General features: G+C 48.8%; 1 long non-coding RNA gene across 1 annotated transcript in view; it reads right to left on the reverse strand.

The window, feature by feature from the left end:
- The window catches only part of LOC138565955 (uncharacterized), a 197,392-nt gene that overhangs the window by 60,652 nt on the left and 115,042 nt on the right, over positions 1–21,698 (reverse strand). Inside the window, exon 4 of the long non-coding RNA XR_011301736.1 lies at positions 13,423–13,449. This is a non-coding gene — a long non-coding RNA (uncharacterized lncRNA). The remainder of the gene's footprint in view (positions 1–13,422; positions 13,450–21,698) is intronic.

The following is a 21,698-nucleotide window of genomic DNA, read 5'->3' on the forward strand; positions in this document are numbered from 1 at the left end:
AATGTTATAAGACGAACCCCTTTATGAGACGGTCCACTATCCATCTGATGATGGCCCCCTTTACAACCGCAGCCTAAAGCAGCTTAAATGCGTTCATGAAAGCCTCCATCCTGTCGATGTAATAAGTAAGCCAGCCTTTAGCTTCCAAGCCATGGGGAGCCCTTGCAGTATTTGATGCTAGTGTTTTGAAGGAAACAGGCAATATCTCCTGAGTGCAAGAGTCCCAGGATCCTGTAATGAAACCATCTTACTCAGGATGGAATCTCCTCCTGGCATTGTCTAAGCCTCCATTGCCCACATCCTGGTCATCTAAGTCTGCTGACAGAGAGTGCACCGCCATTGGGGGTTAGAGACTGAGAAAGGACTAAGGCATCCTGAAACGAGGCGGAGCTGGGTGCAGACCCCGGGTAGGGGAGGAGGAACTGCCATTGGGGGTTAGAGACTGAGAAAGAACTAAGGCATCCTGAAAGCAGACAGAGCTGGGTGCAAACCCCGGGTAGTGGAGGAGGAACTGCCATTGGGGGTTAGAGACGAAGAAAGGACTAAGGCATCCTGAAATGAGGCAGAGCTGGCTGCAGACCCCGGGTAGGGAGGAGGAACTGCTATTGGGGGTTAGAGACTGAGAAAGGACTAAGGCATCTGAAAGGAGGCAGAGCTGGGTCCAGACCCTGGGTAGGTGAGGAGGAACTGCAGGAACCCCAGGCACAGGGAGAGTTGTGGACATTAGTAGCCAATCAAACCCTGACATCTAGAAGAGGTCTGGGGTGGGATGAGCAGCTGTGCAGACTGGTCCATTACCTCTTTAACTTTAAAAAGGTCTCAGAAACAGTCCTTCATCCAGGGCAAGTGCAGTAAGGCCTTCGATCTGATGAGATATCTGTCCCCTGAAGGAGTGAACGCTTAGCCAACCAGCCCATTGAAATGAAATGTAAAGACAACCCTAGGTCTGCCACCGTCCACTCACGCAGGGGGAACGTGTGCCTTGACCTGGCATAAGTGGGGGGATGCTCTGACGCTACGCTGAGTAGCCAGAAGGCAAACAAAACCAACATTCAAAAAGGGAAACAAGGGACAAGGTACAAGAAAAAAGGGCCCTCCTTCTGAAGGCTCCGGTGTAGGGCAAAACACTGGTGCAGTGAGGCTAAGGGGTCGCCTAGCGGGGTGGCCACATGCACATGGCTATGCATTGTAAACAAGGCTCTGGTCCTGTGCCTGCCTCCATCCTTTTCCTTTCAGTTTCCCACAGTCAGAACTCCCTAGAATATGTAGAAAAGGCGATGGGGTTTAGGGGTACCTCTGGAATACTCTCCTGTTGCTTTTCCACCTTAAACTGACTTCCTGAAGTTCCAGAAAGGATAACATCTCTCTGGTTCAACCCTGACCCTGACCTGATCTGATCCTCTAGTGGAGGCACTACTACAAGGGCCACCCAGCCTCCCGAAAAAGTCCTTGTGAGCTGTCATGAGAAGGGAGGAGATCTATAAAGAATAAGCCAGTCAATGAAAACATTGACGACAATGTGTTCTTTCTCCCTCTCTACCAGGCATCTGAAAGGTAGCTCAGTGCAGTGGTTTGAGTACGTGCTGCAGAAATCTCTTTGCAATCTGGTAGGTGTTGAGACAATTCTTGGATAGACCAACATTCTCTGGCCACCCTGTTTGAGGGGGTCTTGCTGTTTGCATCCGGGCACGTTGTGCCACGTCTCAGTCCTACGACGGCTGCCTTTACTGGTGGCAAGCACAGGGATTCAGGAAGTATGTGGGTACTACCCCGGCTGGGATATACCTCACACCTGCCAGAGTGCAAGCAGTCCACTCAGCTCACTCAAGATGAGGCTAACAGGACAGGCGTAGGCAGCCTTTTCATGGTGAGGTAACGGCTATCCACCAGTCGCTGGGGACTTGAAAGACGTTTGTCTTGGAATATAATATGAGTGTGTCCCATAGGGGAGCCTACTGAAGGGTGGGTGATCTGGTGTAGCACTGGGGTAGTGGGCATAGCGTGGCCACGGGGTAATGTAATCGGGGGCTTTGAACAATATGTGAACACTAGAGAAGCCATTTTATTGTAGGCCCACATTAGTAGAGCATTTCCACACATGGCTTGTAAATAAGGGCTGCCGGCTGTGGTGGCCGCAGTGAATACTCAGCAGAAACCGTGCGCAGAAATGTTGCAAGACTGACATTTTCTAGGAGAACGCAGTCCCTTTGAAGTCGCTGTAAGGGATATTTTCGAGGCCGAGCTAGGCACCTGGGTGCACAAGGCGAGTTGGCAGACACATAGAAATGAAATACAGTTAATTCAGGTCAAGCCACGGGGTGGTATAACTTCCTCAGACTATAGTTGGTAGCAAGGCGTAAGAAGGGAGCGGGGGGGGCCAGAGCAATGGTGTAAGTGTTATGGGGCGCGGGACAGGGAGGCAATCAGCGGGAGGATGTTTTGGTGTCCCTAGGGAGCAACATTGTAAAGTCTGCAGGGCACATCATTGCTCAGACTTGGTGTGAATATCTCGCCCTTTGCCATCTCAAAATATTGGGTTCAATCAGTATGCAGCAACTCCATTTGTATAATGAGCCATACCAACCAATAGCAAAACAAGTGTTTGTGACAGATCAGCACAATCACGGTCTGGGAAGGTTCATGACCTCACGAGGGGTGTTAATGTGATTTTGGTCCAAAAAGTATAGAGTCCCGCTAGTGTAGTTCCACCACTCAGCTTCTGTAGCTTCTGTCCTAAAAATGTAATTAAAATGTTGCATTCTAATTTAGCAAATTGTGTACAACATGTCAAGCCGCAGTGGGCGGCGTCGACATCGCATTTCATTCAGTTCGGTTCCATGGGTCTGTCTGAGCCATGATTCCCAGCTGTTTGCATCCAATAAACTTGCGTTACTTCTTGCCTGGCATCGCTCCTTTTGGATCGATTTTTGGTTCCTGTGGTCCCTTTTACCAGAGGTCCCCTGGTCACTACTACAGCAAAGCGCTTGGAAACTGGGTCACTCCTCTTTGGGGCTGTGCAGCTGAATGCATGGAAGATGAATATACCTCCTCCATTATACTCCACTCTCCAACTCTTCTCTTGTGGGGATGTGGGGGCCCGTTGTGCTCCATGCTGACGCCCCAGCTCTAGACGCTACTGTGAATCTCTCTGCCCTCTCCCCCTTGTAGCATCTTCTCTTTAGATGAGCTTTGGAATCATGGACGTCCTCTCTTCCCCCATACATGTCCCCCGCTCCCTCCCCCCAACCCCCCGCGCAGTGACTAATCCATCCCAGCACTGGGTAATTGCACCCTCTATCAGTCCCATAAATAAATGCTGAGATTTCTCTTCCCACCTCAAACAAGTCAATGCAAGTGCAACCATGGGTTTATTCTTCACTGTCCTTGAAGGCCAAAGGCCCTTGGTCTTAAAGACCTCAGTGTGGCTGTGAACATTAAGGGGGACCAGAGACGCCGGGGGGCTGAGACCCCGTGCCCATGAGGCGTGAGGATTGTTCCATTGAGGTATACATGAGTAAATAAGGGGCCTGCCAGGAATCTTCTAATGAAACCCAAAAGAGTTAGCAAGAGCCTAAGGGGAGCACGGCAGACATGTTGGCATAGACACGCCTGTGTGCAGAAACCATACACTCAGGAGTCTGGAGAGGTTCCAGGAGGTACTGGGTGTATTCTAGTGTTAGGGAGAATTCTCTGTCTAGGCTGAATTTCCCTACCTAGTGAGTCCCCCAGCAGCTTTGCTGGATTTCTGGGGTTTAATTTTTTTCTCCTGCCAAGAGTGAGACTCTTTTACCCTCACTCTTGGACATGTTGAAGTGTGTTTTCTTGGTTAAACCTTGTGTTGAATGGGCTATGGGGTCTTTTACTCCATAGGGCCTCATGTATTTTTGTGATGTGGGTCACACAGCACCCTCTGTGCCGTGACCCCGGGGTGTCCTAGGGACTCCCCAACATAGACTCCATACCCTGGGACTGACTACTGTCTCCCAGGGCATGTAAAGTCACCAAAGACTTTGCTAGTCTTGAATCCTGAACAGAACCAGTACAAACCATCATATTGTGGACGTACTGGCTGGGGCAATTCGATTGCCCCAGGGTCTGTTAGTCGAGGGGGCACGTCTCCGTCCCCCCTGATCGAGTTTTGGCTGGTGGCAGTGGAAACTACTTTTTATATTCGACCGCGAATATTTCCCTATGGGATTTCCCATTGTTTTAGGCTAACACATTTAATTATTTATTTACGGTAGCCTTAAACATACCGCCGGTTTATATATTTATTTTTATAACTCCGGTTGGGACTTTTTGCCAAAACTTGATTCTAAAATGGCGTTGGTGTTCGCCTCTGTAACTCTGACCCAAAGTGGAGCCCTTTGTTCCACTTTTGGCGGGCTTCTCCACAGAAGCCCTCCAAAGTGGTGCCACTCTGTCTGGGGTACTTAGGAGGGGTGGAGGGGGATTTAGGCACCCTGGACTGAGTTACCTTGGTAACTCAAGTCGCACTCCGTCCTGATTGGCCCAAGTGGTGAGCCGCCCGGCTCACCACTTAGCATGTTTGAGTGACAGCTAGGCTGGGTGAATGGGGGTTTGCTGCATAAAAGCAGGGCTTTGGGGACTGGGACTTCAGAAGTCGCCACAGGACCAAGAATCCGACGAGGGAAGAGCTGAGCCGACCTGCTTCGACGACACCACCCGGTGGAGCCCTGCTGAACCGTCTCACCACTTTTTTTTCCGACGACCGAGGAGAACTCTTAACGGAGTGGCTCCTTCCCTTGACTGGTGGGGACAACCAGTTTTCGCCTTCTTTCCGTCCTTTAGAGGTATATCGTGGCCGCCTTGCCTGTGCCAAGCACCCCGGCATCCGGAATACCACACTTTACCCCCATACCGCGAAAGTCGGTACCAACCCTTTAACCGGAGGACTCCGCGGCTGGTTTCTTCCCGGGCAGTGCTACGACCTTTCTCTTCTGCTCTTCAGCGAGAGATTCTTCTCCCCTGACCGACGTCGAGCCTTGCTGTCGCTGCCTGGAACAACTGCCCCCGCTGGAGGATTCTTTCCGCTTAAGGTACTGTGTTCCGCCTGGCTTCCCTTGCTACCGACTGTACGGGGTAGATTTAGTCCCCGGCTTTCGAACCTGGGAGTGCCTGGGACACTTTGGCTAAACTTTCTGAGCCACTCTAAACTCTTTCCGACTCTTTGCAAGACTTTGAATCTCTAACTAACAGTGTGATCTTGGGCACATTTTCGCTCTGGCTACTCTAAGAGTGGGCCCTGCCTAGTGACTTTTGCTCACCTGTGACTTTATTCTTCTTTAAGCCTATTGCAAGTGTTCTGGACCTTAGAGTGGTGTGTCTAACCTATTTCTGCTTTTTCTCTCCCTTTCTTGGAAACTACTAGAGTGTCATCTAACGTTAAGCACTCACCTCTGTTTTAATTAAGTGGTGTTAACCTAGAGTTGTCTAGATAGGAGAAAGGATTGAATTTACTTTCAGTATAATTGTATTGAAGTGCTTTTACTATATTTTTGCTAGAGTGTTTTTAACTTATGTGTATTTTAAATAAATAACTATATACTTTTGAAACCAAGCTCTGGTCAGTGTTTGCTTGTGCTATTGTGTTTTGGTACATATTGTGTATACTTTGCATACTGCCTAACTCTTCTTGAGAGAAGTCTGACTGCTCAGCCACAGCTACCAGGTAAATCTGGGTGGTACAGACTGCTACCAAAGGGGTTTACTGCTCTACCTGTAGTCTTAAATCTTTTGCAGTGTTCCCCAAGGGAACTGCACAGGTTTCTGCCTAACACTGGTGTACAGCGGTGGGATTTGTATTGAGTATACATTTTATTGTGCTTTAAGATACCTTAGTGCAACTAACCACAAAGCTTAGCACTGAAAAAGTAAAACCTCTAACATGTCAGTTATAGAAAGCTATAGTCAAGAGTCCCTTGCAGCCAAAACTGCTGATTGTTTAAGAGTGCTCTGTAAACATAAGGATCTCCTGACTAAGGGCAAGAAAATGGAGCTGATTGAAAGATTGTTAGCTAACCAAAGTCTGGGTGATGGTTCAGAGGAACCTACCACTCCAGCAACTGTAGATGACAGTGTTGAAGTTAACATGGAACAAAATGTTGATGTTTCTGAGGAAGAGTCAGAAGAGGAGGGTGAGGCTGTTGTAACTGTCCCCCCTAGGCCTCTGCCTGCTCTACCTGCTGTGCCTACTGGACCTTTACCAGGTCCCACATTTAGTCCTCAGTACTTTGAACTGGAGAAAATGAAGCTAGAATTGGAGTATAAGAAACTTAATGCTCAAACTGACAAAGAACTAAGGCTAAGGGAAATGGAGCTCAAGTATGACTTAGAAATGAAGAAATTATCTGTTGAGAATGTTTCTCTCTCTGGCTCCTCTAGAAGTTCCAGTCCTAAAAGACCCCGGATGCCTAAAGAATTGGTTGGTATGTATGAGCCTAAGTTGGATGTGTTGGATTGGTTGTCTCTGTTTGAATATAATCATGGGCTCCAGAACATCACAGGAAATGACTTACTCACCTGGTTGTTCTCTAGGCTTCCCCCTGTTGCAACTGATGTGGTAATGGAGATGGGGGAGGAGGATAGGAAGGACTATGAATGTGTGAAACTAGCTTTGATAGCTAGGTTTGGGAAGACCCCTTCCCAGTATCTTAAGAGGTTTAGGAGCCTCAAAAAGCATGATGGTACCCCTTGGGCTACCTGGGTGAATGAATGTTTGAAAAACTTAGAGGGATGGATTAAGGGTTACAAGGTGAACACTTATGAAGGTATGAAGAATTTGTTTATGTTGGAGACTATTTATGATGCCTGCTCTCCTGAGCTCAGACAACACTTGGCTGATTCCAGGGAATTGGATTCCCGGAAGCTAGCTAAGGCTGCTGACTTGTGGGTGGCCAACAGGGCCACTCACAAGGATTCTGGGGTAACTCAGAAGAAGGATGGGGAAAAACAGTCTAAGAAGGACTCCAAAGAGAATTCTAATACTACAAATTCCAAAGAGGGCCCCAAACAAAACTATAAGGGTAAGCCACAAGGGAAACCAAATCAGGCTAGTGTACCTTCTGGTCCCAGACCAGAAGGAGGTCAGAACAAGCCTCCATTCCAGCGAGCCTTTGGCTCATGCTTTGTTTGTAAGGCTACTGACCATGTGAAAGGAGATCCCAGATGTAAGGGTAAACCTTCAGGGGTCCAGCTTGCCTCCTTAGCCTTCGCTCCAGAAGAGGAAGTACCTATGGCAAGTGGAAACTTTCTATTACTAGCTGATGAACCCACTGGAGTCTCAGCTAGTGTTTCTTTAGTCTCTCTGGGGTTGTGGGAGCAACAGAATTTAGATGTCTATAACTCTATCCCAGATAATACTAAAGAGTATTATAAGGACAGTGTCCAGGTGAATGGTCAGGAGACTCCTGCCATTAGGGACACTGGAGCCAGCATAACTGTGGTGGATGAATCATTTTTCAAGGCAGAGGATGTTGCTAAGGCACCCAAATGCCTCACCAAGTTAGCTGGTGGGCCTGTGCAGATGTGTCCCCAGTTACCAGTTCTCATCCAATGTAATGATATGGCTGTAAAGATACCTGTCAGTGTACAATGTGAAGTGCCAGGTAGGGTTCTGTTGGGTAATGACCTCAAAGCTCTTGGAGTTGTATCTCATACCCCCAGACCTCCTAGCAAAAGGTTTCAGGAACTCACAAAACCTGCAAGGGAGAAAACCCTGAGAGGGTTATCTCAGGAGATGATGACAGAAATCACTCCTCTACCACTGGAGCAACTTACTGCAGTAACTACCAGATCAGGAGCAAAGGGGCAACCCAAGACTCCTAGGAAAAAGCCAGCAGCAAGCACTCCAGTGCTTCCAACAAGGACTTCCCCTAGGTTGTCCAAAGTTACACCTGTAACTCCCCCTCCAGCTGAGGCTGAGAGAGAGGTACAACCCTGTGTGGTTGAGCTAGACTCTGAGGAAGAGCTAGAAGGAGGCCCCAACCTTATTGGAGATTTGGACCCTGAGGACCATCCTGAGCTGCAGTCTTTACTGGCAGAAGGTGGGCCTAGCAGGGCAGCTTTTCGTAAGGGGCAAAGAGAATGTCCAACTCTGGAGGGTCTCCGCCACCAGGCAGCTTCTCAAGCTGATGGGCAAGAGCCTGGGAAGTATAGGTTGCACTGGGAAGATGGCCTCTTCTACAGTGAACCCACTGAGTCTGAACCTGGAGACTACAAACGCCTTGTAGTCCCACAAGAAAACAGACAACAGTTCTTACAACTAGCCCACGAGATACCTTTGGCTGGCCACTTGAGTTTCAAGAAGACCAAGGAAAGGCTCTCACTCTACTTTTATTGGCCAAAGATGGGGGCTGAAGTAGATAGATATTGTAAGAGCTGCCATACCTGCCAGACTTCTGGTAAGGTTGGTTCCAAGAATGTGGCACCTTTAGTGCCTCTCCCAGTTGTGGGAGTCCCATTTGAGAGGGTAGGGATTGACATTGTTGGTCCCCTTGATCCTCCAACCTCCTCAGGCAACAGGTTTATCCTTGTTGTAGTAGACCATGCTACTAGATACCCTGAGGCCATTCCTATGAGGACTGTTACAGCCCCGGCTGTGGCTAAGGCCCTCCTTGGTATTTTTACCAGGGTTGGGTTTCCTAAGGAGGTAATCTCTGACAGGGGGTCAAACTTTATGTCCCACTACATGAAGGCCATGTGGAAAACCTGTGGAGTTACCTACAAGTTCTCAACCGCCTACCACCCTCAGACAAACGGGTTGGTTGAAAGGTTTAACAGAACCATGAAGAGCATGATAGGTGCTTTGGAAGAACCCCTTAAGAAAAAGTGGGACCTTCTACTGCCATGCCTTCTCTTTGCTTATAGAGAAGTCCCTCAGGAGGGAGTAGGTTATTCTCCCTTTGAGCTTCTCTATGGCCATCCAGTCAGAGGTCCATTGGCCCTGATTAAGGAGGGGTTGGAAGGTGCTCCTCCCCTCAAGCCAGTCAGAGTGACTGACTATGTGATAGGTCTCCGGAGGAGAATGTCACACATGATGGCAGAAGCAAGTGACAACTTGAAAGCTGGTCAAGCCCTGGTCAAACATTGGCACGACCAGAAGGCTAACATGGTTGAGTTTACTCAAGACCAGCTAGTTCTAGTTATGCTCCCAACAAGGCAGAGGGCCTTGCAAGACAAATGGATGGGACCCTTCAAGGTTGTGGGAAAACTTGGAGAGGTCAACTATCTGGTGGATCTGGGCAGACCCAGGGAAGCTCCTAGAGTCTTCCACACCAACCGACTAAAAGCATACATCTCCAGACCTGATGTAGGAGCCTTGCTTCTAGCTTCAGCTGCAGAGGAGGAAGAGAGTGAATCTCTCCCTGATCTCCTCAGAGGTGTACCTTTAGATGAAAAAGTTGAAGGAGTCAATCTCTCTTCAGACCTGACACCTGAGCAACAAGAGGAGTGCAAATCTATGTTAAATCAGTTTGCCTCCCTGTTCTCCCTGTCACCAGGCTTGACCCCTTGGGGCCAGCATGAGATACTCACTGGTGACTGTCTGCCAGTCAAAAGCAGAGGATACAGAATGTCAGAACATATCAGAGCCCACATCAAAGGAGAGGTCAAGAAGATGCTTGATCTCGGGGTAATAGAACCCTCTACTAGTCCATGGTCTAGCCCAGTTGTGTTAGTACCAAAGGCAGGATCCAAAGACTTGAGATTCTGTGTGGACTATAGAGCTCTAAATGCAGTCACCAAGACTGATGCCCACCCTTTGCCCAGGACAGATGAGTTGGTGGATAAACTTGGTGCAGCCAAGTACCTCAGCACATTTGACCTGACGTCAGGCTATTGGCAAATAGCCCTGACAGACCATGCCAAGGAGAAAACTGCATTTTCAACCCCAGTTGGCTTGTACCAGTTTAAGGTCATGCCTTTTGGACTGAAAAATGCACCTGCCACATTCCAAAGGATGGTGAACCAAGTTCTGGCTGGGATGGAAGATTTCTGCATGGCATACTTGGATGACATTGCAGTCTTCAGCCACTCCTGGGAAGAACATGTGAACCACCTAGGACATGTGTTGCAGGCTCTGAAACAGGCCCAATTGACAATCAAAGCCAGTAAGTGCCAGATTGGTCAAAGTAAAGTGGTCTACCTTGGACATGAGGTAGGAGGTGGAGAAATAAGGCCTTTGCCCAGCAAGATTGAAGCTGTGCAAAATTGGACAACACCAACTACTCAAACCCAAGTGAGAGCTTTTCTAGGCCTCACTGGGTATTACAGGAATTTCATTGAGAACTATGGGACCATAGCTTCTCCACTGAATGTAATCTCCTCTCCCAAATTCCCTAAGAAGGTAAAATGGAATGAGGAGTGCAATCAGGCCTTTGAAAAACTGAAGAGAGCTCTTTGCCAGGCTCCAGTATTGAGAGCTCCTGACTACCACCAGCCTTTCATTGTACAAACTGATGCTTCCAATGTAGGTATAGGTGCAGTTCTAAGCCAACTGGATGAGAAGGGTAGGGAGCACCCCATTTGCTTCATCAGTAGGAAACTGAAGGATCCTGAGACAAGGTGGGCAACTATCGAAAGAGAATGCTTTGCTATTGTGTGGGCACTGAAGAAGTTTAGGCCATACTTGTATGGTTCTACTTTTGTTATTCAGACTGACCACCAACCCTTGAGATGGTTAATGCAAATGAAAGTGGAAAATCCAAAACTATTGAGATGGTCAATCTGCCTGCAAGGGTTTGATTTCACCATTGAGCACAGGTCAGGGTGTCACCATCAAAATGCTGATGGACTCTCTAGGATGTATATCATCGACTAGAGGTATGAGGTTCATCCAGGAGTGGATTAAATCCTCCCGTCCCTTAGTCTGGGGGGGGCGAGTGTTAGGGAGAATTCTCTGTCTAGGCTGAATTTCCCTACCTAGTGAGTCCCCCAGCAGCTTTGCTGGATTTCTGGGGTTTAATTTTTTTCTCCTGCCAAGAGTGAGACTCTTTTACCCTCACTCTTGGACATGTTGAAGTGTGTTTTCTTGGTTAAACCTTGTGTTGAATGGGCTATGGGGTCTTTTACTCCATAGGGCCTCATGTATTTTTGTGATGTGGGTCACACAGCACCCTCTGTGCCGTGACCCCGGGGTGTCCTAGGGACTCCCCAACATAGACTCCATACCCTGGGACTGACTACTGTCTCCCAGGGCATGTAAAGTCACCAAAGACTTTGCTAGTCTTGAATCCTGAACAGAACCAGTACAAACCATCATATTGTGGACGTACTGGCTGGGGCAATTCGATTGCCCCAGGGTCTGTTAGTCGAGGGGGCACGTCTCCGTCCCCCCTGATCGAGTTTTGGCTGGTGGCAGTGGAAACTACTTTTTATATTCGACCGCGAATATTTCCCTATGGGATTTCCCATTGTTTTAGGCTAACACATTTAATTATTTATTTACGGTAGCCTTAAACATACCGCCGGTTTATATATTTATTTTTATAACTCCGGTTGGGACTTTTTGCCAAAACTTGATTCTAAAATGGCGTTGGTGTTCGCCTCTGTAACTCTGACCCAAAGTGGAGCCCTTTGTTCCACTTTTGGCGGGCTTCTCCACAGAAGCCCTCCAAAGTGGTGCCACTCTGTCTGGGGTACTTAGGAGGGGTGGAGGGGGATTTAGGCACCCTGGACTGAGTTACCTTGGTAACTCAAGTCGCACTCCGTCCTGATTGGCCCAAGTGGTGAGCCGCCCGGCTCACCACTTAGCATGTTTGAGTGACAGCTAGGCTGGGTGAATGGGGGTTTGCTGCATAAAAGCAGGGCTTTGGGGACTGGGACTTCAGAAGTCGCCACAGGACCAAGAATCCGACGAGGGAAGAGCTGAGCCGACCTGCTTCGACGACACCACCCGGTGGAGCCCTGCTGAACCGTCTCACCACTTTTTTTTCCGACGACCGAGGAGAACTCTTAACGGAGTGGCTCCTTCCCTTGACTGGTGGGGACAACCAGTTTTCGCCTTCTTTCCGTCCTTTAGAGGTATATCGTGGCCGCCTTGCCTGTGCCAAGCACCCCGGCATCCGGAATACCACACTTTACCCCCATACCGCGAAAGTCGGTACCAACCCTTTAACCGGAGGACTCCGCGGCTGGTTTCTTCCCGGGCAGTGCTACGACCTTTCTCTTCTGCTCTTCAGCGAGAGATTCTTCTCCCCTGACCGACGTCGAGCCTTGCTGTCGCTGCCTGGAACAACTGCCCCCGCTGGAGGATTCTTTCCGCTTAAGGTACTGTGTTCCGCCTGGCTTCCCTTGCTACCGACTGTACGGGGTAGATTTAGTCCCCGGCTTTCGAACCTGGGAGTGCCTGGGACACTTTGGCTAAACTTTCTGAGCCACTCTAAACTCTTTCCGACTCTTTGCAAGACTTTGAATCTCTAACTAACAGTGTGATCTTGGGCACATTTTCGCTCTGGCTACTCTAAGAGTGGGCCCTGCCTAGTGACTTTTGCTCACCTGTGACTTTATTCTTCTTTAAGCCTATTGCAAGTGTTCTGGACCTTAGAGTGGTGTGTCTAACCTATTTCTGCTTTTTCTCTCCCTTTCTTGGAAACTACTAGAGTGTCATCTAACGTTAAGCACTCACCTCTGTTTTAATTAAGTGGTGTTAACCTAGAGTTGTCTAGATAGGAGAAAGGATTGAATTTACTTTCAGTATAATTGTATTGAAGTGCTTTTACTATATTTTTGCTAGAGTGTTTTTAACTTATGTGTATTTTAAATAAATAACTATATACTTTTGAAACCAAGCTCTGGTCAGTGTTTGCTTGTGCTATTGTGTTTTGGTACATATTGTGTATACTTTACATACTGCCTAACTCTTCTTGAGAGAAGTCTGACTGCTCAGCCACAGCTACCAGGTAAATCTGGGTGGTACAGACTGCTACCAAAGGGGTTTACTGCTCTACCTGTAGTCTTAAATCTTTTGCAGTGTTCCCCAAGGGAACTGCACAGGTTTCTGCCTAACATCTAGCACCATCCATAGGAGCCATGTACTGATGCCCGGAGAGCCACATTCCAGAACATTCCTTCTCTATAGAATATTGCAGCAACATAATTCCTGCCTCAGGATCTGGACTCCCTTTCTATAATATATACACAGAGACAAACACAGAATCCAGAATCCAAAAGCTTTGCAGTGGTGCTGGGGGTGTTGGTTTAATGACTGTACTGGCTGTGCCCATATCATCCATACTGGCCTTCCCACCTACGCCCCAAGACTGTAGAACACAACTGGCCATATGACAACCCACACACATGAAGATAATGCTGTCATGGGAACCTCGAACCCCGAGGGGGTTTGCAGCCTGAGATCACAGCACCTACAAGACATCATTCTTAGGAATTAGAATGTTCACTTACCAGCACTGACTGCGCTTTTGTTGGTAACTACAGGGGAGCAGAAATACAGGGTGATGAGTTTTTTCTCTCTGCTTCTCTCTAAGTGCACTCACTACTAGCAGGTTATCCAGTCCACCGGTTAGAAGTGTCCTTTCATTTATTTATGAAACATTTCCCACTGCATTACACTCATATCTTTAAGTGTCATTTTATATTTGTGCTTTCGTGTGTTCTTTTAGTACACAGCATGAGTACTAACTGAAATCAGGAGTGTTCTCTGGTAGTTTGCTCTTCCGCCTGATGGGGTCTGCAGGTATTGCCACCTGGGCTGCTTTCATGGACAAGGGGCTACTGAAAAAGCTACCCTTTTAAAGGAATGCTCCTTGGGATACATTTAGCTATGTCCATAAACTGAATTGTATTATCTTATATCCTGATATATCACACAGCTGTGTTTAACTTGCAACCGCTTCTAGGCGCTGACACGTGCGCCCATGCATTGTGTAGACCTTCCTACTGCCAGATGCTGTCATGTGCACCCATCTGTGTGTAGCAGTCTGTAACTTGCCACCGCTTCAGGATGCTGCCATGTGCACCTATGCATTGTGAAGGCCTTCCTATTGCTGGGTGCTCCCACATGCACCCCAGCAGTGTGTAACTTGCCACCACTTCTGGATGCTGCCATGTGCACCCATGCATTGTGTAGACCTTCCTACTGCCAGATGCTGTCATGTGCACCCATCTGTGTGTAGCAGTCTGTAACTTGTCACCCTTCAGGATGCTGCCATGTGCACCTATGCATTGTGTAGACCTTCCTATTGCTGGGTGCTGTCATGTGCACCCATCTGTGTGTAGCAGTCTGTAACTTGTCACCCTTCAGGATGCTGCCATGTGCACCTATGCATTGTGTAGGCCTTCCTATTGCTGGGTGCTCCCACATGCACCCCAGCAGTGTGTAACTTGCCACCACTCCTGGATGCTGCCATGTGCATTCATGCATTGTGTAGACCTTCCTACTGCCAGATGCTGTCATGTGCACCCATCTGTGTGTAGCAGTCTGTAACTTGCCACCGCTTCAGGATGCTGCCATGTGCACCTATGCATTGTGTAGGCCTTCCTATTGCTGGATGCTCCCACATGCACCCCAGCAGTGTGTAACTTGCCACCACTCCTGGATGCTGCCATGGGCACCCATGCATTGTGTAGACCTTCCTACTGCCAGATGCTGTCATGTACACCCCAGCTGTGTGTAGCTGTGTGTAACTTGCCACTGATTCTGGATGTTGCCAGGTGCACCTATGCATTGTGTAGATCTTCCTACTGTCAGATGCTGTAATGTGCACCCCAGGTGTGTGTAGCAGTGTGTAACTTGCCACTGCTTCTTCATGCTGCCATGTGCACCCATGCATTGTGTAGACCTTCCTACTGCCAGATGCTGTCATGTGCACCCATCTGTGTGTAGCAGTCTGTAACTTGCCACCGCTTCAGGATGCTGCCATGTGCACCCATGCATTGTGTAGACCTTCCTACTGTCCTACTGCCAGATGCTGTCATGTGCACCCATCTGTGTGTAGCAGTCTGTAACTTGCCACCGCTTCAGGATGCTGCCATGTGCACCTATGCATTGTGTAGGCCTTCCTATTGCTGGGTGCTCCCACATGCACTCCAGCTGTGTGGAGTTGTGTGTAACTTGTCACCCTTCAGGATGCTGCCATGTGCACCTATGCATTTTGTAGGCCTTCCTATTGCTGGATGTTCCCACATGCACCCCAGCAGTGTGTAACTTGCCACCACTTCTGGATGCTGCCATGTGCACCCATGCATTGTGTAAATCTTCCTGCTGCCGGATGCTGTCACGTGCACCCTATTTGTGTGTAGCAGTGTGAAACTTGCCACCCATTCAAGATGCTGCCATGTGCACCCATGCATTGTGTAGGCATTCCTATTGCTGGGTGCTCTCAGATGTACCCCACCAGTGTGTAGCTGTGTGTAACTTGCCAATGCTTATTAATGCTGCCAAGTGCACCCCTGCATTGTGTAGACCTTCCTATTGCTGAATGCTGTCACGTTCACCCCAGCTGTGTGTAGCAGTGTGTAACTTGCCACCACTCCTGGATGCTGCCATGTGCATTCATGCATTGTGTAGACCTTCCTACTGACAGATGCTGTCACGTACACCCCAGCTGTGTGTAGCAGTGTGTAACTTGCCACCGCTTCTGGATGCTGCCATGTGCACCTATGCATTGTGTAGGCCTTCCTACTGCCAGATGCTGTCACGTGCACCCCAGCAGTGTGTAGCTGTGTGTAACTTACCACCGCTTCTGGATGCCGCCATGTGCACCTATGGATTGTGTAGACCTTCCTACTGCCAGATGCTGTCACGTGCACCCCAGCAGTGTGTAGCTGTGTGTAACTTGCCACCACTCCTGGATGCTGCCATGGGCACCCATGCATTGTGTAGACCTTCCTACTGCCAGATGCTGTCATGTGCACCCATCTGTGTGTAGTAGTGTGTAACCTTCCACCACTTCTGGATGTTGCAATGTGCACCCATGCATTGTGTAGGCCATTCTACTGCCGGGAGCTGTCACATGCACTGCAGCTGTGTGCAGCACTGTCTAAGTTGCCACTGCTTCTGGATGTTGCCATGTGCACCCATGCATTCTATAGACCTTCCTACTGCCAGATGCTGTCACATGCACTTCAGCTGTGTGTAGCAGTGTGTAACTTGCCACCGCTTCTGGATGCTGTCATGTGCACCCATCTGTGTGTAGTAGTGTGTAACCTTCCACCACTTCTGGATGCTGCAATGTGCACCCATGCATTGTGTAGGCCATTATACTGCCGGGTGCTGTCACATGCACTTCAGCTGTGTGCAGCACTGTCTAAGTTGCCACTACTTCTGGATGCTGCCATGTGCACCCATGCATTCTATAGAACTTCCTATTGCTGGGTGCTGTCACGTGCACCCCAGCTGTGTGCAACCGTGTGTAACTTGCCACTGCTTTAGATGCTGCCAGGTGCACCCATGAAGATAAACAGTAGTGTACTGACAAAACAATATTCTGTACAACCTACAGCCCTGAACTGCATTTTAACAGTATTCATTAATGTCACTCCAAAAATTAAACACTTTTTCTTATGCAGACTATATATTCCCTCATGTAATGTAATGCATGAGAAGAGCATGAACCAAATCTAAAGAAATAATGCTTTATTGAAATCGCTGTTTAAGAACACCTACACAGCATTCAACAATATCCAGGCAAGGACTGAGTTTATTCATTTATATTTTGAGTAAAACTACACTGTGGGAGCAGATTGCCTCATTGCGCGAGAGCCAGTAAGGTGGTGCATTGGGATTCTTGGGGTGCCTGTGTGCGAGTGAGTCCTTCTTTGTCTATTGGTGCACTGGGGTTCTTGGGTTCACTCTGAGGGATTGAGTCTTTCCACGTGTATTGGTGCACTGGAGTTCTTGGGGTCCCTTTGTTGGAGTGAGTCTTTCTTTGTGTATTGGTGCACTGGGTTCTTGAGGTTCCTTTGTGGGAGTGAGTCTTCCTTTATGTACTGGTGCATTGGGGCTGTTTGCAGATGTCCTGCAGTAGTGAGTCTTCTTTCGTGTATTGGTGCATTGGGGTTCTTGGGATGCCTCTGCAGGAGTGAGTCTTCCTTCATGTATTAGTACACTGGGGTTCTTGGGGTCCCTTTGTGGGAGTGAGTCTTTCTTTGTGTATTGGTGCATTGGGGCTGTTTGCAGTGCCTCTGCAGTAGTGAGTCTTCTTTCGTATTGGTGCTTTGGGGTTCTTGGGATGCCTCTGCAGGAGTGAGTCTTCCTTCGTGTATTGGTGCACTGGTGTTCTTGGGGGTGCCTCTGCAGGAGTGAGTCTTCCGTCGTGTATTGGTGTACTGGGGTTCTTTGGGTGCCTCTGTGGGAGTGAATCTTTCTTCATGTACTGGTCCTTTGGGGTTCTGGGGGTGCATCTGCAGTAGTGAGTCTTCCTTCGTGTATTGGTGCATTGGGGTTCTTGGGGTGCCTCTGCAGGAGTTAATCTTCCTTTGTGTATTGGTGCACTGGGGTTCTTGGGGTTCCTTTGTGGGAGTGAGTCTTTCTTCATGTACTGGTGCGTTGGGGTTCTTGGGGTGCCACTGTGGGAGTGAATCTTTCTCCATGTACTTGTTCATTAGGGTTCTTGGGGTGCCTCTGCAAGAGTGAGTTTTACTTCATCTACTGGTCCATTGGGGTTCTTGGGGTGCCTCTGCAGGAGTGAGACTTCCTTCGTGTATTGGTACACTGGGGTTCTTGGGGTCCCTTTCTTGGAGTGAGTCTTTCTTTGTGGATGGGTGCATTGGGGTTCTTGGGATGCCTCTGTGGGAGTGAGTCTTCATGTACTGGTGAATTGGGGTTCTTGGGGTGCCTCTGCAGGAGTGAGTCTTTCTTCATATACTGGTGCACTGGTGTTTCTGGGGTGCATCTGCAGGAGTGAGTCTTCCTTCATGTGTTGGTACACTGGGGTTCTTGGGGTCCCTCAGTGTTTGTGAGACTTAACTTGTGTATTGGTGCATTGGGGTTCTTGGGATGCCTCTGCAGGAGTGAGTCTTTCTTTGTGTATTGGTGCTTTGGGGTTCTTGGGCTGCCTCTGCAGGAGTGAGTCATTCTTCATGTACTGGTGCATTGATGTTCTTGTGGTGCCTCTGCGGGAGTGAGTCTTTCTTCATGTACTGGTGCGTTAGGGTTCTTAGGGTGCCTCTGCAGGAGTGAGTCAGTCTTCCTTTGTGTATTGGTACACTGGGGCTTGTGGGGTCCCACTGTGGGAGTGATTCTTTCCTCATGTATTCTTGCACTGGGGCTGTATAGGGTGCCTCTACGGGAGTGAGTCTTACTCCGTGTATTGGTGCATTGGGGCTGTATTGGGTGCTTCTGCGGAAGTGATTATTTCTTTGTGTATTGGTGCATTGGGGCTGTTTGCAGTGCCTCTGCCGGAGTGCGTCTTCCTTCGTGTATTGGTGCATTGGGAATGTATGGGGTACCTCTACAGGAGTGAATCTTTCTTTGTGTATTGGTGCATTGGGGCTGTATGGGGTGCCTCTACAGGAGTGAGTAGTACTTTGTGTATTGGTGCATTGGGGCTGTTTTGTAGTGCCTCTGCCGGAGTGCGTCTTCCTTCGTGTATTGGTGCATTGGGGATGTATGGGGTACCTCTACAGGAGTGAGTCTTTCTTCGTGTATTGGTGCTTTGGGGCTGTTTGCAGTGCCTCTACGGGAGTGTTTCTTTGTGTATTGGTGCATTGGGGCTGTTTGCGGTGCCCCTGTGGGAGTGAGTCTTTCTTCGTGTATTGGTGCATTGGTTCTGTTTGTGGTGCCTCTGCAGGAGTGAGTAGTACTTTGTGTATTGGTGCATTGGGGCTGTATGGGTGCCTCGACCGGAGTAAGTCTTTCTTAGGTATTGGTGCATTGGGGCTGTATAGGAGTCTTTCTTCGTGCGCACTGATGGGGTGTTTGTGGATGCGCAGTGGTAGACAGTGGAATGATGCTCTGCTTCAGAGGCTTGCTGTTACTGCCCACTCATTTACAATGTGCATGGCAAGATGTCTGCCGTTATTTACCTGATTATATTTAGCTAAAACGTGCTTGTAGACCCTCCAGAGGGGAACCTACCCATAAAACACGTTATTTGGCCATGTTCGCTCTCGGTAGAAGGGCTTCCAGACCTTTGTGGAAATGTTTGGGGACTTGGGGTGTCACCCTAAGTTACCCGGGGTAATCCAGACGTGGACCCCTTGCTCATTGTGCTTAGAGAGGCACAGCATCACCGCACTGATGAGGCCTGATTAGGCCAACACGCGTGTCTGGGGTTCATGTTCCTACTCTTGTTCAGAGGAGAATTGCCTACCATTTCGATGCTGGACTGTCCAGGTGGGTGCGACCAGACTGATATGCAAATGGCTATTTGTCCTCTTTGAAAGGTACAGTGAGCTAAAAGGTGGCTGTAGACGTTTGCGAGTGGTAACCTACCCATAGAACAGGTTATTTGGCCCTGTCCGCTCTCGGTAAGGGGGCTCCCAAACTCTTGTATATATATTTAGTTGTATAATTTTATTGAAACTGCATGGAGGGAAAGGGTTGCCACACTATTTGGAGGACATCCAGAGTATGCCGACTCTTGACGATGGGCATTTGGGAGCAATACTTTTGTTGCACTCACTCATGAGTATCCGTGTGCACTCAGGGTGCCCCCAGTGCACCCGCGGTAAGTCTTTCTGCACCCAAACGTGTGAAGGGAAGACAAGAGGGTGGGAGGTGGGCTCTTTAGCTGCATTGCTATTTTTGAGCTCCATGTCTGCCATTGATGAATCACTGGAAGTTGGTGGGCCCCCATTTCCGGACATGACTTGGTTTTACGCCCCCCCCACCCCCCGAGTAGGGTGCACAATGTTATCTTCTGATCACCCTAAGTCTCCTGGAGGAGGTTTCACAGTCATTTCCCATGATAGGTCCTCTGCGCAGAGTGGGGAGAGCCACGTCACGCTCAGCCTTCACTATAGCATTACTTGTCTCTTGCTAGAGAAGTATGTTTGCTTCATATCACCTCTTTGCAGGTGGTTTATCCGGCATTGTCGTTTCTCTCGTCAGGCCCTCCAGTGGCCTTCTGAGACACACATCTGGGGTGAGAAACTGACCAGTCCCCCACTAGACATCTGCTGAGAAATCAGGATCTCCTAGGCCCCTCCCAAAAGGTTGAAGGTCACACACATCTAGCAGGCCATACCTTAGACCTGGCATAGTGGCTGTCACTGATATATTTCTGCTTACCTGCTTGGAAGACCCTTTGGTAAACTTCTCCCTAAGGCTGCTTACTTCAGATGGGGCTCCCATGGGGGCCTGCACCTGTGACTTGTGTAAATAGGGGTAGGACACGGTTTCTAAAACCCCAAGAAGACTGATGACCTTTCCTTTCGCCGTGCCCCGGCTGACGCCTATGAATGCTGCTGCAGCTGAGCTCCAGATGCATTTAGCACCATTGCCCTCTTACACACTAGAAGTAATAAAACAACACAAAGACCAGCAAATGCTTTACCTCTGAGCTTAAAGAGATGAAGCACTCAATAGACAACTAGAACACCAGAGGAGGTTTCCTCCTGATAAGGAGTCCAGAAAAGCGATCAGAAGACCCACATTCCTCTCTAGATAAAGGTTCTTACAAATTCATAGACATCTTATTGCTCAGCAAAAGGTCTAGGCCAGGGATTGCTGCACTGTGTGAGAGGCGACCAGAAGATATGTTCATATTGCTGACCTGCTGTCCTCTAGCGTTGCTTCCCAATCTTCCAGTCGCAATGGAATATGGGAATCAGGAAACACACTCTTTTGAAGCCATAATACATCTATACTGAAGGCTAGTAATATCAAGTCAGTGGCTTCTTATTCTTCCGATTCAGGCAGACATAGTAATTTCCCCCATTCAGAGAGCAGGATATCTTGACCTGAATTCCCAATATTAATTCAGGGTCTCCGTCGAACCCCTACCATCTGCACCCCACCACAGTGTAATCTGCCCAAAAAGTGGATGTTATCTGCACTCCAGCACTTTTGCGGCAATGTATTCTTCTGCACCCTGGTACTGTGTAACCTGTCCCGAAGGTGGATGTTATCTTCTGCACCCTGGCACTGTGTACCCTAACCCAAAGGTGGATGTTATCTGCACCCCAGAAATCTGTAACCTGCCCCAAAGGTCTATGTTATCTGCACCCCAGCACTGTGTAACCTGCCCCAAGGTGCATGTTGTCTTAGCACCCCAGCACCTTTTAACCTGCCCCAAAAGTGCATGTTGTCTTCTGCACCTGGCACTGTGTAACCTGCCCCAATGGTGCATGTTGTCTTCTGCACGCCAGCATCTTGTAACCTGCCCCAAAAGTGCATGTTGTCTTCTGCACCCGGCACTGTGTAACCTGCCCCAAAGGTGCATGTTGTTATCTGCACCTCAGCACTCTGTAACCTGCCCCAAAGGTGGATGTTATCTGCACCCCAGCAATCTGTAACCTGCACCAAAGGTCTATGTTATCTGCACCCCAGCACTGTACAACCTGCCACAAGGTGCATGTTGTCTTCTGCACCCTGGCACTGTGTAACCTGCCCAAATGTGGATGTTGTCTTCTGCAGCCCAGCATATTTTAACTTTCCCCAAAAGTGCATGTTGTCTTCTGCACCTGGCACTGTGTAACCTGCCCCAAAGGTGCATGTTATTATCTGCACTCCAGGACTCTGTAATCTGCCCCAAATGTGCATGTTGTCTTCTGCA

This window comes from Ambystoma mexicanum, chromosome 1p (assembly GCF_040938575.1).
Source record: "Ambystoma mexicanum isolate Mex_15411 chromosome 1p, UKY_AmexF1_1, whole genome shotgun sequence".
In the NCBI taxonomy this organism is placed as follows: domain Eukaryota; kingdom Metazoa; phylum Chordata; class Amphibia; order Caudata; family Ambystomatidae; genus Ambystoma; species Ambystoma mexicanum.